Source organism: Camelus dromedarius, chromosome 33, assembly GCF_036321535.1.
Source record: "Camelus dromedarius isolate mCamDro1 chromosome 33, mCamDro1.pat, whole genome shotgun sequence".
Taxonomy (NCBI): Eukaryota; Metazoa; Chordata; class Mammalia; order Artiodactyla; family Camelidae; genus Camelus; species Camelus dromedarius.
The window spans coordinates 1,315,638-1,335,201 of NC_087468.1; the positions used below are offsets into that span (position 1 = coordinate 1,315,638).

General features: G+C 34.4%; 1 long non-coding RNA gene across 2 annotated transcripts in view; it reads right to left on the reverse strand.

Moving 5' to 3' along the window:
- Positions 1-19,564, reverse strand: part of LOC135319840 (uncharacterized) — a 63,105-nt gene that overhangs the window by 32,601 nt on the left and 10,940 nt on the right. The window contains exon 3 of one of the 2 annotated variants that reach the window (XR_010378736.1): positions 2,456-2,567. The exons of the other annotated variant lie outside the window; for it this stretch is intronic. This is a non-coding gene — a long non-coding RNA (uncharacterized LOC135319840). The remainder of the gene's footprint in view (positions 1-2,455; positions 2,568-19,564) is intronic. 2 annotated transcript variants of the gene reach the window in all.

The following is a 19,564-nucleotide window of genomic DNA, read 5'->3' on the forward strand; positions in this document are numbered from 1 at the left end:
TGTCAGCAGGCAGAGATGTGTCCTGACGTGGTCGTTGTAAAATCTCACTCCACTAGTTATTGTCTCTTCCTACCATCCATAACAAATCTCTGCACTGGATAAAACTACTCCTAAATTTCTCAAACTGACATAATTTTGTAAGGATTCTCTCTCTCCTCTGCCTCTCTTTCTTTCTTTGCCTCCTGATGCTACCAAGCACCTCATCTTCTGTGTTTCTTCCACAGAAATTCAATCCTCCAACTCTGCCATCCAATATGTGTTCCAATATCCTGTGTTAAAGCTGCTGTAACAAAAAAGTAATTTCCTAGTGGCCAAATCCAGCCTTTAAATTTCTTCAATTGTTGTAATTTTTTTCACCCTGTGAGACATCTGACACAGCCCTTTTCCTGGGAACTGTTCCTTCCATACAGCGCCTTCCTCTCTCCACCACTCTGATGGCTACTTCTCCATCTTTTATGGTACATCCCTCATCTCAGGACTCCATCTTTAGCCCTCTTTTTTAAAAGCTCTCTTTTTAGGGAAGAGGGCTGGATAATTTCATCAAGACTCTTCACTTAATTATTACCCATATGCATGTGACTTACAAATCTATCTTTTGTCCTTAATTCTTTTCTGAATATTAAATTTCCAAATAGACATTCAGACTGTTCTATAAGTAATTCACATCTAACATAACTCCAAGTGAATTAATTATATTCCCCAACAAAACCAGTTCTATTCCCAGGATCCGCTGTTTTAGCCATGACATGATTATTCACCCAGTCATCCACAAGAGAAAACCTGAAGTCACTGTTCACTCTTCCATCCTTATTAAACTCCTCCTCTTCCCACCGAGAGACAAACTCTGGTAAAAAGAATTCAAAGGACCTAATGACAATAATGGTTTAAGATTTTGATAAGTCTTTTCTTAACTCATTTTGTACCTTTCATTACTAACAGTGGAATTTTGAAAGTTAGAGAAAAGAATAAAAGTTATCATAGAAGAGTGGAAAAAAAGAAGAGAAGCAGGGTGATCAGTCTCCTTTTCTCCTGATACCTATGACTAAATAATTAATACCTAAAAATAAGACAGTATATACAGCCTCCTCTTCCTCTACATAACCTGTGAGTCTCATAGTATAAAATTCTGAGGGGCAATTTTCAACTCTAAACTTAAGACATAGCCAAGTCCTACATGTGACTGTGTAAGAATGCCTTACAACGGGCTATCTTTCTATCTAATGCTTCAGGTTGTAACAGAGGAGAAAAAATCTGACACTACATTGGGTCTGTTCCTTTAGATTTAACCACTGTGCCCTGTTTTCTAGGCTTAGTCTTGCCAGCTCTGCACCTTTTGTGAAACAACGTTGCCTTTAGCCTGAAATCTACAGGAGACCCTATTCTCTGGGCTCTGACCTTTAAGGATGTCAGCACTTCCGCACTTATGCAGAGATGGCAAGTTGCAAAATAGAGAATAACCTTTGTATTGTTGGAGGTTTACAGGGACACACATGGACAGCTGCAAGAACAAAGAATTCCTACAGCAAGAAGTTTGCAACAACCAACCACACCACACCCCCTCCTCTGTGGGTTTTTTTTTCCTTCCATATAAAAGCAGTCTGTATTCTGACTGGAGAAGGATGTTTCTCCAAGATATTAGTTGGCCATCCTCTCAGTCTGTGGGCTTTCTGAATAAAATCACTTTTCCTTGTCCCAACACCTTGTCTCCTGATTTACTGGCCTGTTTTGTAGCAATCAGAATGAGTTTGGACTCAGTAATAAGGTCATCACTGCTATTTGAAGCATGCCCAAAAAGGAATAGAGTTGCTTAAATAAGCTAAAAACAAAAAAGTAGGGTATATCATTAGAGCAGAGTCTCTAAGTGGCAGAGATATTCAGTAGGACTTAAGGGAAAAGGTCTTGCCTGCCCCCTAAACCATTGATCAGACTCAGAGTAGCCTGACTGAAGGATAGAATTGATTTTATGAACAAAAGAAAATAGCACAATATATTTTTTCTCCTCTACAGAAATACCAGGGAGTGTAAGTATCGCTTAGTATACATAAAATAAACGATCCCAATGGTAACTAGCACAGCAGTACTGAACACTCAACCTAATTTAACAGATGAGAGGTGTCAGAAAGAAGGGATTCTGGCATAAAGCAATGGCAGAGCAAACATGCATAAAGCAAATGACCTAAAAGTTAGAAATTAGAAATGGAAGGCAGAGAGACATCAGGGGCTGCTCAGACAACGGAGCAGGAGAAAGGTATGTTTCTCCTAATTTGAGTCATTAACCCAATGGATATTAAAAATAACCCCAGGGTCATGTATGTTAACTCTATTCATGTATTTTCTAGAGAGAAAAGTAAAGGGCTGACTTCTCTGCCTTTTACATTAGAAAGAGAAGATACTGTGTAATTAATTATGTTGTATATTATTACAGGTCAAAAGCTTCCTTTTTTTTCCCACTTACAAGTTGAAAAGTGTCAAATTCTATTGTGCAGTGCAAGGGTCCCAATGTGTAGAGTACTGTCACATCCAGTGACTATGCCAGTCACACGGCCACAGCACAAAACAGCACCTGCCTGTGTGACAGATGAAAACAAGCAAAAGGCTAGATCTGGCCCTCATTTTACATTCATCAACTTTTTAAAGACAATAAAGCACAAGGAATTTCATGAGTAATATTAAGAAAAAAGATAATCTTTGACAACATATCACCTAAACCAAGCCTGCTTAATCCCAGAAAACAAATGGTTAAAAAAACAACAACAACATTGATCTTCCCAGTTTTTAAACAAAGTTCATATGCTGATTCAAAGATTTTTCAAGTGTATTTTTGAAATATTAGGTAAATTTAACAGGTCACAGCCAATAGGAATTTATATGCATGCCTTCAGGTTCTTTCACATAATCTGTACTATTAATAGAGATTGATGCACATAATGAGAACCACACAGCTGGCACTGCTTGTTGAATCTCAGCAATATACTAGGCTATATGTTATCTCAGCTGATTATCACATGGGCTCATTTTAGAGAAGAGGAAACAGGCTTAGAGGCATTAATTGTCCAATGTCACCCAGCTGCTAACTGGCAAGGCTGGGAATATAAATCCAAGGCCACAAGACAATAAACTCATACTCTACACTCTTCTAGTAAGAGACTCATCAAATTATTTCAGAATCAAGAACATTTAAGAAATCAGATTTTAAAAATTAGCCTTATATAACTGCTCAGATCAACTTAATAGACTTTTTATTTCAGTAATACTTTTTTTGACTCATAAAAATTGAAGTATAGTCATTTTACAATGTTGTGTCAACTTCTGGTCTACAGCATGTTTTGGTCATACACATACATACATATATTCATTTTCATATTCTCTTTCATTATAGGTTACTACAAGATATTGAATATTGTTCCCTGTGCTATACAGTAGAAATTTGTTGTTTATCTACTTTATACATAGTAGTTAGAATCTGCAAATCTTGAACTCCCAAGTTCAGTAATGGCATTTTTATTTATGAGTTTTTCTTATAATCTATAGCAGTGGTTTTCACATTGAGTTTAACAAAATGATACTTTTCAGAGAAAATCATGGGGTCCACAGATGTTTGACTGTAATTTCATTTTAAAACATAAAAACTGTAATAGAAATTAACCTGCACACTCAGATGTGCCTTTTATGTAACTAATATTTTGAAGACCACCAGTATGGTAACTTGGCCTCCATCATTGTTTTCACGCACATCACAGAATCAAGTTCCTCTGGCCGTCCTGTGTGTACATGAACCTCCCATAATGGGTCACTGACTAGAAAAGCTGTAGCTCTAGGTTGGTCTTTTACAAGAACTCATATCTGCTCACTGAGAACAGTGCAAGCAGACTGACTATCACAGCACATATGTGACATGTACTTAACCAGAGGTGAGACTGAGGAACACTTGCCCAGCACACGCTTTCATCATGGCACAATATTCAATTGGATGATAACAAGTAAATGAGTGACATGTCTTGATGGAAAATTTCTGCTGTAATTTATTAACTTTTATATTTACATTTTAAAATGGAAGTGGATAAAACATGATGGTGATTCTTGGGTTGGCAGTGACTAGAAATAAGAGATCTGATGGACTTTGTGTTTTTGATCATGTTTTGTTTTTTATGATGTTTGCTGGTTACATGGCTGAGTTCACTATTTGAAAATTCATCATTTGCACTATGATGATTCATGAATTCTTCTACAAGCATATTACAGTTTGATAAGAAAATTTTAAAAAACAAAATAAAATAAAAATAAAATGCAAGCAGATGTTCAGAGTTGGCTAGTGATTTATCATTTCTATTGATCTTTTCTTCAAGAATCTGGGTTGGTTTAGTCAACTGGGACTTGCAAAAAAGGTGAAAAGTTCCCATTTGCACCTATTTAAGGGATCAACCAAGAATACTTTTGTATTATACAACAAAAACAAAATATACAAACATATTTTAAGTCTGATGATATAAGATTATAACAAATATCTATAACTCCCAATTTTAACAGTAGTGGTCTGTTTCAATTGTTATCACTAATTTTTTAAGTAAATGCCACAAATGTAAACATTTATATTTATACTGATAAAATATCATTTTTAGCTATAAAGAGAGTACTGTCTAAGATTCCATTTGGAGATAACGGTTCCATTGTTTTTTCAAAAAGTCTGAAAAGGCATTGTCTTAAAGACATTTACAACCATTGGTGAAGTCTTGATGGTCCTAGACATTTCAGAATTTGGGGATGTGCGCTAGCTTTTTCCTGTACAGAGAGAACTATGGAAAAGCCCAAAACCAAAGTCTCAATTATCCTACACATGGAAAATTTAACTGAATACTCTGGGGGTCACAGAAAATTAGTTAATATTCATTTACAGCACTATACTTTGTGCCAACAGCACTCATTCATTTTTTTAAAAGTATTTATTTAAAAACACACTTCACTGAGACTACTAGCATTAAGTGTCACCATTAGCAAGTTCAGATTAAACAGAAAGAGGGAGAAAATGTGAAATGTGAAGTTTTATTGTTGATACTTATTATATGTATTATTATGTATTATATGTATTTCCCTAGAAATGAAGTCAACTAGTCACAGACTCTTACATAGAGAACAGCTAGTTTCTCACTTTCACCCGTCCCTGTCATTTCATTATCAGTCACACCTGGCAGGGCCTTCGGCTTAGCTGTTGCTTTATCCTGCTCATCAAGGCTGCCCTCTGCAACAGAGTCTAATGAGCCAAGCAGCACTACTGGAATAACACAGAAGGAAAAAATATTAGGAATATAGAGAAGCCTGTATGGTTACATTAATAAAATATTCAAATCATATGTAACCTGTATGAAAGAAAGATAAATATTTACATATAAAGACTACATAACCATATATCTAGGACAAGCATGATTTTCTTCTTACACACAAGAGTAGGCTTACCTCAACATATATCTATGCTTATATACAGTTCTAACGTACATTTATATGGGAAAGGCAAAGGGCCTGAAAAAAATTAACAAAAAAGAAACATCCCCCACCTCTTACTGATGTGTAAGTAGCCAATTGAAAACTGTATGTATTTAAGATGCATAACTTGTTGTTATACATTCTTACTGCTGTATAGTTTCTACTGTGTAAAAATACCAATGGTGAGAATAGCATTTACAAGCTCTACCTCTGAAAGGCATTTGTATAAGACAGTCAAGTTTAATAATTGCTGTTATGTTATTTGGAAAAATCTGTAATCTTGATATGCTTGACAAATTTTTATTTCTCCAATTAAAAAAATTTTAAATTACAGCTGCTTAATTATCATCAACAGTTTTTAGGGTTTTGGCTTTCAAATATGGCCCTCATAGCTAAACTAGTGAATGCTGGAAAAATACACCATTACTAATTTTCCTAAGTGAACTGTATTGTAGCACTAAGGAATCAAATAGCAAATGAGGGAAAGCACCTATTTATAAAATTACTTCTGTTAGTAAATGAAAAAGAAATGAGAGAATTCAAAGACTAATAACACTTTTCAACTTCCAATAAATTAATGGATGGAGGCATCAAATATCAATAGCTTTTAACATCATAAAAAAGAGACAAGACACTAGGTGACTCTTTATGAAATAACACACCACACTCTGACAGAGGATCAAATCAAGCCTAATCATGCCTCTGGATCCAGTTGCCAGCTTGAGGGAGTAAAAAGGATGGATGAATGTGCTAAACTGTACCACCTGTATGCAATCAGTCAAATCCAGACTATGAAAAACAGATCAAACAGGTATATTTCAAGGAAGGTATGAAAAATAAATCTGTAGACCAAAACAGACTTACAAGGAACAGCAACTCTCTTTGTAAATGGTTAAGATTAAACACAAGTACCTAGGGAGACATACTTGGGTAAGAGAATCATAAACAAAAGGAAGTGATTTCTGTAACAGTAAGTTAGAGGAAAGGACTTACTTAAAGGAAAGGAAGGGGCTATGATTGAGTCAGAGCACATGGAGAAGCTTTTGGGAGAGCTGGCAAATTTCTGTGTATTGGGCTCTGTGGTAGTTATAAGAATGTATATCCATCAATATAAAAAAAAACTGATTAAAAAATGGGCAGAAGATCTGAATAGATATGTTTCCAAAGAAGATAAACAGATGTTTAACAGGCTCCTAAAAAGACATTCAACTTTGCTAATCATCAGAAAGATACAAATCAAAACCACAATGAGATGCTACATCACACCTGTCAGAATGGCCATCATCAAAATGTCTACAGATAACAAATGTTGGCAAGGATACAGAGAAAAGGGAACCCTAGTACATTGTTGATGGGAATGTAAACTGGTACAGCTGCTATAAAACAGTATGGAAGTTCTTTATAAAACTAAAAATAGAACTACCACAGGTCCCAGCAATGGAGGAGGAGGCGGCTAGTGTGTCTATCTATATATGTGTCTATCTAATGGAACAGGAGGCTAGTGTGTCTTTCTGTCTGTCTATCTACCTAATGGAGGAGGAGGTGGCTAGTGTGTCGGTCTGTCTGTCTATCTATCTATCTGTCTATCTGTATGTCTATCAATCTAATTGAGGAGGAGGAGGAAAGTGTCTATCTGTCTTTCAGCCTATCTATGCATCAGTTTAGTTATCTTAATAAAGGAGGAGGCTAGTGTGTCTTAACTATCTATCTACCTAACTGAGGAGGAGGAAGAGGCTAGTGTGTCTGTCTGTCTTTATATCTATCTAATACAGGAAGAGGATTCTAGTATGTCTGTCTATTTACCTAATTGAGGAGAAGAAGGAGGCTAGTGTGTCTGTCTGTTTGTATGTGTGTCTGTCTGTATCTATCTATCATCTCTCTATCCTTCTATCTACCTAATTGAGGAGGAGGAGGCCAGTGTGTCTGTCTGTCTGCTTCTGTCTTTGTAACTGTCTAACAGAGGAAGAGGAGGAAGTTAGTCTGTCTGTCTGCTTCTGTCTTTGTAACTGTCTAACAGAGGAAGAGGAGGAAGTTTGTCTGTCTAGCTATCTAGCTAATGGAGGAGGAGGAGGAGCCTAGTGTGTTTCTCTGCCTGTCTTTCTGTGTATCTCTCTATTTATCTATCTAATAGAGGAGGAGGAGGTGGCTGGTGTGGCTATCTATATATGTCTCTATCTAATGGAGAAGGAGGGTAGTGTGTCTAGCTGTCTATCTATGTATGTGAATATTTTCTAAGTCACCAAGTTGGAGTTAGTAGAAGAACTGAAATTAAACATTTTTGTCTTATAACATAAATCTCTAAATAGACTATATAATGCCAAGAAAAACTCAATCACTCTCTTAGAATATGTAACATCAGGAGAATGATTTTCTTACACTACTATTTATGATACATTTGTATTTATTAACACATTCTACAATTTCTAAGGCTTTGTTATTTCTTGAGACATAAGATATCATTTAGAAATCAGATAAACATCTTAAAATACTGTTTTCCTAATTCCTCTTAAAAGAAGCTACAAAAGAGAAAAAGAAAAGAGATATGATATACTCTCTCCCTGCAAAACATGTTCTACCTCTAATATCCAACTATTTGTTTCTATTTTCTAACAGTCATGAACTGGCTGCAAGCATTTTATGAATATGTAAAATGAATAATAACAAATTCATATTTTAATTTGTTTATATTAATGTTTAATGCCTAAAACTTGAAATATTATATTGGGAAGAATTTCAGGTACACTATTCATTTATGTGTCCAATTTTGGAAAAGTTCATTAACTTCTATGATTTTCTGTTACTTCATCTAATGTATAAAATATTGCATTACAGTTTTTAATAAGTAAGTTAGTTGAGCTATTATAAATGAAAATACATAGCTCATTATAAGTGCTCAATAGTATTGTCTTCTCTCTTTCATGAGGGCAGATTGTAAATTTCCTTAGTAACTGTTAATGACAGTAGGCCAGTCTGTACTATTACATTAAAAGATTTTAATTTCAAGTGATGGGGAATTAATTCACAAAACACTCAGCATGATATTAGTGCCTGCAACCTTTTCCAGCACAAAGACTCTGCTCAATTATCTGTAGACTTCAGTCAGTGATACAAGAACCTAAAGATGTTAGCACAAGTCCTGCCTTTTCTTTTTCTTTTTTTAACTGCTGAAATCATTCCCAAGGTCTGCATTAAAAAGGTGAGCTATCAGAATACTGTATTATATGCTGTGAAAGTAGAATCAAAATAGTCAACTGATGCAATCATAACAGCTTTTACTATGTTTCTGTCCTCAGATACGCCAGGCTTTGGGCTTAGAAGATTAAAAAATATAGCAAGAAATAAAGGAGGCTTCCTCCATGATTAACTTGTCAGGCCTACATTTCCATAAATCACTAGTAATATATAATTTTATATAACATATAATACACATATCATTATATAATAATTTGTATAGCTATTACTTACTAAATGCCTGCTGTTAACTTATGCTCTGTATTAAGCACTTTATTTTCACGGTTTCATAAATCTCTAAACTACTCATGCATAAGTACTACCATCCCCACTTACAAATGACAAAACTGATGTACACAAAATTTAATCTTTGCCCCAATTTACATGAGTAGTTACTGACAAATCCTGGATTTGAAGAGAATCTATAACACCAGCTTAGAGCAGCCATCACAACACACTAGCAGTCAACTGTCCCCATCACAGGCAGGTACAGAACCATCACCACTCAGTGTATCATCTAACCAGAAAGTAAGTCAGACAAGGAAACCAAACATCTTTATAAAACTTTCTTGGAAGCCAAAGAGAGATGCTCTTTATTCACCACCCACTCTATTGGGACCTATCAATAGTCTCTAATTCAGTAAAGTATGTTTAAATATCTTAAGAAAGGAGACACTTACTGAAGTCATGTAGCAAGTGCTTGTGCATCAAGAGGGTCTTGATGGAAAAAATAGTGAAATCTCTGAGAGAATCACCACATATCCCGAACTGCACCCTGAACTGCTCCTGCCCAAGTCATTGGTGAGGAGGGGAAACGGTGTTGAGAAGTGTTTGGTTCTTTAGAATTCCATGATTCAACACTGGAAATAAGATCTAAGTCCTTTATAAATGGAATAAGGTTTGGTGTGATACATATGCTAAAAATGTGAAAAGGACACAAGGAATTATATTCAATATCTTGTAGTAACCTATAATGAAAAAGAATATGAAAGAGAATACATATATATATATGTATGACTGAAACATTATGCTGTACACCAGAGGCTGATGCAACACTGTAAACTGACTATGGACCAAAAAAAAAAAAAAAAAAAAAAAGCAAGTGAAAAGATATATCTCATTTTTACATCCTTAGAGGAGATTAATTAAAATTGATTTAATATCTTATAACAGCTCAACTTGGAGTGACTTACGATTTGTAAGAAAGGCTATATTTAGTTCAAAAGCAGGGTCTACCAAAATTAAACTTTGTATGTGAATAAAACTTACAGAAAACAGTCATTTTTGTTAGCATTTGATTAAATCAAAGAATCTCCTTATCTATGAGATATGAAGTAGGAAAATATGAATTTTAGAATGCCTTCTGGTTTCATACAAACAAGTCTGGCTCCTGATTTTTATTCAAATGGAGATTAATAACCTTACTACTCAGGAGTAATAACCACAATGACACCATGACCAAGTTAAAAGGGCATGCAAATGTAGATAACATTTTCCTTTCTAAATGTCTTTTTCTTAGTGATTGCATCAGAAACTTCACATTTCACAGAACAACTGGTATCCTTGTTTCTAGTGTGTATAAATGTGTTTCATCTCTTTTAATTTCATTTTCCAGAGAATGAAAATTCTTAACCTCTAACCAGAAACCTAATAGCATTTTATTTATAAGAGGCAGTGAGAAGACCCACCAATATGCATGAATACTATAAAACCAAATGGCTGAGAATTTGTTTTTAATGACAAAGAATTAGTAGAGTTATTTTTAAGCCTCATGGTAACTGAGGGCCAGGTTTAAATGCACTTACTATCATATAATTATAATAAAATAAAATTTAGAATAAATAGCCTAAAGTACAAAAGGGAGAGCATATGAAGTGTCTTATAAAATCCTGCAAGTTCATACCCTTTTTGATGTATATATTCCCATTACATTTGATTTTTTAGTTCCATTAACTCAAATATTGGTAGAAAAACAAATACAGATTTGTGAATTATAATCTCACCCAGAATGTCAGCACTGCTTTGCAATCACTTATCTCTACTGTCTCTCTCTCTCTGGTATGCAAGAGAGGACAGATCTCTAAACAATTCTTCCTTTGGGTTCAACATCATCATTTCTTTATGTACTTTCCCTTGATTTTTTTTTTTCAGTCTCTCTCATTGGATCTTCTATATGCAGAGTTTTCAATGTTTATGTTTCCTAGGATTCTGGAACTGGAACTCTTTCCTATTCCATGCTCTTTGGGAGCATGCTATTCCAAAAGACCTCCAGGTGGCTTCACTTATCTCCAAACTCCATACAGGCACACTGGCTTCCCTACTGCATTCCATTTACATTTTAAAATATCAATCTCCATGTAGATGTCCAATAGAAACCTACATTTAGCTTTAAATCTGTATACCTGTTCCTACACATGTATTTTCTAGCTCAGTTACCTCATGACTCAGTTGACCAAGTTATAAATCTCAGAGTTATCTTTGGCTCTAAAACCCCCAGTAATCCAATCACAAAATTGATTTTGGATCCAAAATATCTTTAGAGTATGTTTTTATTGCTCCCATATAGGACAAACCTTTTCTATATGTAATCTAGTCTCTTTCTCACTGGTCCTCTTATTACCACTTCTCATTCACTATTTTATTCTTCTGAATTGATGCTAAAATTGTATTATTGAAATTCAAATCTAAGCATGTGACTCATTAAGGATCTTAGAAATAAACAGTTACATTATTATGTATGAATTCAGTAATTTTCCAAAGAAAGAACCCTGGGCCATGTGGTCTTTCCTGGAACATTGAAATGCATATTTGTAACTCAAAATCAGGTTGAAGATTGAACTATAAACAAGGAGAAGTGACTTTAAAGCATATAGATGATAAAATATGAAGTGAGCATCTGAATGATAACATTAGTCAAATTTATAATGCTGAAGACTGAGTCTAATATAACCCCTGGGGCTAGAGTCAGGTTTGTGATTCTAGTGAGGCTTTTCAGGGTGAGAGCTCATGTTTGTGTTTGTTTCCTATTGCCACTGTAACAAACTACCACAGACTTGTTGGTATTAATAAATCATACATTCATTATCTTACAGTTCTGGAGGCCTGAAGTCTGAAATCATCAGATACATGAGCTGACATCAAATTATCAGCAAGGATGCTTCCTTGTGAAGGCTGAGAGGGAAATCCAATCACCTTGCCTTTTTCAGCTTCCAATGGCCTGTGTTCCTTGGCTTGTGCTCTTTCTCCGCCTTCAAAACACATCTTCCAGTTTCTGCTTTCCTCATCACATCACCTTTTCCCCTTTCATAGTCAAATCTCCCTCTGCCTCCCTTTCATCAGGACACTTGTGATCACAGGTAGGCTCATGAGGGTGTTCCAGGGTAACTTCTCCCATCTCAGGGATCTTTAATTTAATCTCATCTGCAGAGTCCTGTTTGCCCTATAAGGTATCATTCACAGGTTCCAGGATCCAGGATATCTTGGGAGATCATTATTCTGCCTAACACAATGTTCCAGCCCCTAACATAACTTTACACATACACACAGTAATTATGCATATATACGCACACACACACAGCTTTCAATTGTATATGGCCTTACCAAATCCCTACTCAACCTCAAAACCAGTTTGGTTTCCAGGGTGAGTAGGAATTTGGTATGGCATTACCTCTTCTATGAGGTTTTTAATATACTTCACTGCCTCCAAGATCATTCCTCTGAACTTCATATTTATTTTTGTGAGGTGATTTGCTTGGTTGCAACTCTTGCTATATTTGAGATTCTTGTACATTTTTATTTTTGCAACCCTAGTGATTAGCACAATAAATAACCCAAGGTATAATGTCACAGTAATACATAATAAAGCTTTGTGTTGTGCACTACATAAAAATTTTAATTGATCTCTAGAATTCCTTGGGTAGTCACTTGGCACACAATGTTTACTCTAATTGATCATATGTAATCAACTGAGTAATTAGTATTTATCATGTACTTACTATGTGTAGGTATTGTGAAATTTTTTACTTCAAGTATAAGTTTATTTGAAGACAAGTGAAGACAATAAGTTGTGAAGAAGTAAAATGTAACTCTTTCAGGTAAATTAATATAAACTATTTCCTAGTTTAAATTTTTTTCTTCTCTATCTTATGTGTACATTCTACTTTATTCCAAAGGAAATAATAAGAGGTAGCAGAAAATTATTTCAAATAATCACATTAAACTTTTATTTTATATGTTTATGTGGATCACAGTTAATTTCTGTTCCCTTCATGTAAAAACTATACATGTGCTAGATACTTTTATTTAAAATATTAAAACTTTGGAGACAATGCTCCAGTGTTGAAGTAAGTCTACAGTTAAACTTCTGCATTAAAAATATGTAGATTACATTTTGGACAATATAGCTTGTTAAAAAAAACTAAATTTGATATCAGTAGTTACAATAAAGTGGAGTTTATAATATTTTAATCTCAATGCTGCCAATAACTAGCTGTGTAACTTCAGGCAAATAACTTAATCTTTCAAAATATCCATTTTCTCATCTCTAAAATGGGTAAATATTGGTATTTATTTACCTGATAAATTAGCTTATTGTAAGAAGTAAATAATGCACTGAATATAAGGCATTTAGGTCAATGTCTAGCTTCAATAAATTGTAGCTATGAAATTTCTTCTAAATTGTGCCACAGGGCTGTGGCTAAGTCACAGCTTTCCAATTGCTAAACAATTTTATTTTATTTTAGACCAGAATTAGGACACATTTGACATCAATGAGATTCCCAACCTAATATATAGAAAACAGGGGTCACAATAGGAAGAGCTGGGGGTTATATGTCTCCCTGGATATCTCAATAAAGAGATGAAGTAAGAAGGAGTTAAGGGTTGTCTTACAGAGACATGAATTCTAGTTAACTTAGAGCAAGGCAGAAGGTAGTGTGTTGTCTCTGAAGGATGCTTCCTCACATAATGAAAATAAGCTTAGTTTAAATCTTAGCAACTTTTCTGAAGAAGCAAAACATCTTCACGGTGTCACCAGTTTGCCCCCAATTAATCATCTTCAGTTCTTCCAACTTAAGATAAATGAAGTCTGTATAATATAAAGTCTGAGGACCTAGTGTATAACATGGGGACTATAACTGACAACACTGTATTTAACTGAAATTTGCTAGAAGACTAGAACTTAAAAGGTTCTCATTTTTTAAAAAAGATAAAATGTGAGGTGGTGGTATTGCTAATTAACTATGGATTCCCTTCACAGTGTATAATAAGTATGTAAAACCATCATGTTGCACACTTTAAATAATGCAATTTGATTTGTCAATTGTACCTCAGTAAAGCTGGAAAAAAATTCTCGCTGAGAAAAAAAGTTTGTATGTTATTTTCTTAAGACACATTTTGCAATTCTCTTCTATGAAGGAAAAGGAATATCAAAAAGTAGTCGAAAAGTTTTACTTTCTAAAAGGCTTAATTACAAATTAATCACTTTTCCAATTTCCATTTTACTAGTGTTAGAAGCGTGTTACTAAAGCATTTATAAAGACATTCTTTCTTAAGGCCAGTGTAGTTTTATTTTCTCCATTTTTTACCATCACTCGAAAATCCTCAACGTTGCATTAACGAGTCAAAAGAGTTGATGTGCTACCAAGGAGGGATATTAATGAAAGAATGATTCTAACTCATTATACAAAAGTCTCCCTAATCTTTGATATGTAGCATTACATATTGTCTATTCACATTAACATTTGTCAACATGCTATTATTAGGAAAAGACTTAGTAATATATCATAATTTCAAATTATGTCAGAGTTTTAAACAAAAACAAAAACCTTTGGCTGTTTTCCACCAGTGTTTACCATCTCTTTCCATTCATGAGTATTTTCTTTATGAATAATGTTTGGATATAAAAGAAGCTGTGTAACCACACAGACTTACAATTACTTGCATATAATAATTGATAAAAATAACATAATGCCTTGGTGAAGTACATAAAACCTGCACTTACACTTACTCATTCATTAGCCATGACAAACCCTGCCAGGAGCCCTCTTTCTGACACATCTGTGTGACTATTAACTGCCTTCAGGCTAAAGCAGCTAGTGTGCAATGTCTTCCTCACTAAGAAGTGGCAAAACTCTCTTCTGTTAATCATTAAAAATGTTTTTTCACTTCTTCCTTGCAGGAAAAATCTAGATCCTCTTGAAGTGTTTGGTCACTTCATTTGGAAAGCAGATAAAATGAACACTTAGATGCTACTTTTTCATTATTGTTGTTTAAGTTGCTGTATAAACTGTTAGGGAATAGAAGTTGTTAGGGAATAGTAATCCAAAACAATAACAACAACAACAAGAAAACCTAAGATATAGTCCATACATTTCTGTTTTACAATACACTCTATCAATACTTAAAAGGGAACCAACACAGATTACATAGTGAAAAAATAAATTAATGGAATAAAATATTTTTTCAAATACTAATTGCTTCAAACTTTTAGCTCAATTGGAAAGAATGAAGTATTAATGAGCTTTTGATCTTCATAAGAGTAAATTAAATTTACACAGAGTAATCTATGATACCTAGCCACAGATTACACATTGTAATATCAGCTGGTGATCCAGTTAATGCATTCAGTTGATCACCAGGGGTCTCGGTATGGGAGGTTGGATGCTTATTGTAAGTTCATTACTAATAATGTAAAAATAGCTTGAAGTTTTCCTACTCACAGTGGATAAATCATATTTTCATATACAAAAGAATAGGTTAAAAAAAGGTGTTTGGCAAAATACAGCAATCAAGGTAACTGAAACTTTGCTTCTTGGTAAGCACAATAAAAACAGTTACAACTTCAGATTAGTAGCCTGTTCAAAGCTATTTTATCTTATAAAAGTAAATTTATTTTAAAGGGGATTATTTCTTTACTTTCTTTTTCTGTTCATTCATCAAGGAGGTGAAAGACTTATGTACAGAAAACTATAAAACACTGATTAAGGAAATTAAAGACTTTTAAAAATGGAAAGATATCCCATGCTCCTGGATTGGAAGAATCAATATTGTTAAAATGGTCATATTACCCAAGGCAATCTACAGATTTAATGCACTCCCTATCAAATTGCCCAGGACTTATTTCACAAAACTAGAATAAATCATAATAAAATTTATATGGAACCACAAAAGACCAAGAATTGCCAAAGCATTACTGAAGAAAAAGAAAGAGGCTGAAGGAATAACTCTCCCAGTCTTCAGAGAATTCTATAGAGCTAGAGTCATCAAGACAGCACAGTATTGGTACAAAAGCAGACATATAGACCAATGGAACAGAATAGAGTGCCCAGAAATGAACCCACAAAATTTTGGTCACTTAATCTTTGACAAAGGAGGCAAGAACATACAGTGGAGTAAAGACAGTCTCTTCAGCAAATGGTGTTGGGAAAACTGGACAGCAGCATGTAAATCAATGAATCTAGAACACTCTCTTACACCATACACAAAAATAAACTCAAAATGGATCAAAGACTTAAACATAAGACAAGATACAATAAACCTCCTAGAAGAAAATATAGGCAAAACATTATCTCACATACATCTCAAAAATGCTTTCCTACAGCAGTCTATACAAGCAATAGAAATAAAAGCAAGAATAAACAAATGGGACCTAATGATACTTACAAGCTTCTGCACAGCAAAGGAAACCATAAATAAAACAAAAAGACAACCTACGGAGTGGGAGAAAATTTTTTCAAATGAAACTGACAAAGGCTTGATCTCCAGACTATATAAGCAGCTCATATGACTTAATAAGGAAAACACAAACAACCCAATCCAAAAACTGGCAGAAGATCTAAAGCAAGCAATTCTCCAAGGAAGAAATACAAATGATCAATAGGCACAAGAAAAAATTTATGGAGAACAAAAAGTAGATTAATACAGAGCAAAATTATGTATATATGAAATATCTTTTGTCTTAAAATGACTCATTGCTTTAGTTTGAAAGAACCCTTTGCATCCTCAAAAATTTTAAGAAGATAGAAATTATCTCAAGCATCTTTACTGACCACAATGCCATGAAACTAGAAATCAACAACAGAGAAACAAAGGAGAAAAAAAGGAAAGCATTGAGATTAAACAATAAGCTATTAAAAAATCAATGCATCAATGAGGAAATCAAAGTTGAAATTAAAAAATACTTTGAGACAAATGAGAATGAAAGCACAACCACACAAAATTTATGGGACACAACAAAGGCAGTGCTAAGAGGGAAGTTTATAGTAATACAGGCCTTTCTCAAAAAAGAAGAACAATCTTAAATAAACAATCTAACCCACTAGCTGAAAGAACTAGAAAAAGAACAAAAAACTCCAAAAGGCAGCAGAAGGAAGGAAATTATAAAGATCAGGGAGGAAATAAATAATATGGAGATTTAAAAAAAAAAACATAGAAAAAAATCAATAAACCAAAAGCTGGTTTTTTGAAAAAGTAAATAAAATTGACAAACCTCTGGCCAAACTCACAAAGCAGAAAAAAGAGAGAGCCCAAATAACCAAAAGAAGAAAGGAAAATGGAGAAATTACAACAAATAAAATAGAAATATAGAATAGCAAAAGAGAATATTATGAAAAACTATATGGAAGCCAACTGGATAACCTAGAAGAGATGGAAAAGTTTCTGGAAACATACAGTCCAGCAAGACAGAATCAAGAAGAAACTCACCACTTGAACAAACTGATCACTAGAAATGAAATAGAAATCGCAATAGCAATAAAAAACCTCCCTACAAATAAAAGTCCAAGACTGGGCAGCTTCACTGGGGAATTCTACCAAACATACAAAGAACTCATACCAGTCCTTCTCAAACTCTTCCAGAACACTGAAAAGGAGTGAATACTCCCAAACTCATTCTATGAAGCCAACATCACTCTGATACCAAAACCAGGCAAAGACACTACCAAAAAGAATTATAGGTCAGTATCACTGATGAATATAGATGCCAAAATCCTCACCAAAATATTAGCAGAGTCCAACAACACATAAAAAAGATTATACATCATGACCAAGTGGGGTTCATCCCAGGGACACAAGGGTGATTCAACACACTCAAATCAATCAATGTAATACATCACATCAACAAGAGAAAAGACAAAAACCACATGATCATCTCAATCGATGCAGAAATAGCATTTGATAAAATTCAGCACCCATTTATGATAAAAACTCTCACCAAAGTGTGTATAGAGGGAACATATCTCAACATAATAAAGTTATATATGACAAACATACAGCCAGCATAGTACTCAATGGTGAAAAACTCAAAAGCTTCCCACTAAAATCTGGGACAAGACAAGGATGCCCACTATCACCACTCCTATTCAACATAGTCTTGGAAGTCCTAGCCACAGCAATCAGGCAAGAGAGAAATAAAAGTGATCCAGATTGGAAAAGAAGAGGTAAAATTGTCACTATATGCAGATGACATGTTACTATATATAGAAAATCCTAAAAGGTCCAAACAAAAACTACTAGAGCTGATTGAAGAATTCAGCAAGGTAGCAGGTTACAAGACTAATGTTCAAAAATCAGTTGCATTTCTTTACACTAACAATGAATCAACAGAAAAAGAAAGTAAAGAAACAATCCCCTTTAAAATAGCACCCAAAGTAATAAAATACCTAGGAATAAATCTAACCAAGGAGGTGAAAGAATTATACACAGAAAACTACAAGCCATTGATGAAGGAATTTAAAGAAGACTTTAAAAAATGGAAAGATATCCCATGCTCCTGGATTGGAAGAATCAATATTGTTAAAATGGTCACACTGCCCAAGGCAATCTATAGATTTAATGCAATCCCTATCTAACTGCCCAAGACATATTTCACAGAACTAGAACAAATCATAATAAAGTTTATATGGAACAATCAAAGACCTAGAATTGCCAAAGCATTACTGAAGAGAAAGAAAGACGCTGAAGGAATAACTCTCCCAGACTTCAGACAATTCTATAGAGCTAGAGTCATCAAGACAGCACGGTATTGGTACAAAAGCAGACATATAGACCAATGGAACAGAATAGAGTGCCCAGAAATGAACCCACAAACTTTTGGTCAACTAATCTTTGACAAAGGATGCAAGAAGATACAATGGAATAAAGACAGTCTCTTCAGCAAATTGTGTTGGGAAAACTGGACAGCAGCATGTAAAGCAATGAAGCTAGAACACTCCCTTACACCATACACAAAAATAAACTCAAAATGGATCAAGACTTAAACATAAGACAAGATACAATAAACCTCCTAGAAGAAAATATAGGCTAAACATTATCTCACATACATCTCAAAAATATTCTCTTAGGACAATCTACTCAAGCAATAGAAATAAAAGCAAGAATAAACAAATGGGACCTAATGATACTTACAAGCTTCTGCACAGCAAAGGAAACCATAAGTAAAACAAAAAGACAATTTAGGGAAAGACAACTTATGGAATGGGAGAAAAGTTTTGCAAATGAAACTGACAAAGGTTTGATCTCCAGAATATATAAGCAGCTCATATGACTTAATCAGAAAAAGCAAACAACCCAATCCAAAAATGGGCAGATCTAAACAAGCAATTCTCCAAGGAAGAAATACAAATGATCAATAGGCACATGAAAAAATACTCAATGTCACTAATTATCAGAGGAATGCAAGTCAAAACTAAAATGAGGTATCACCTCACACTTGTCAGGATGGCCATCATTCAAAAATCCACAACTGGCAAATGCTGGAGAGGCTGTGAAGAAAAGGGAATCCTCCTACACTGCTAGTGGGAATGCAGTTTGGTGCAGCCACTGTGGAAAACAGGATGGAGATTCCTCAAGACTAGGA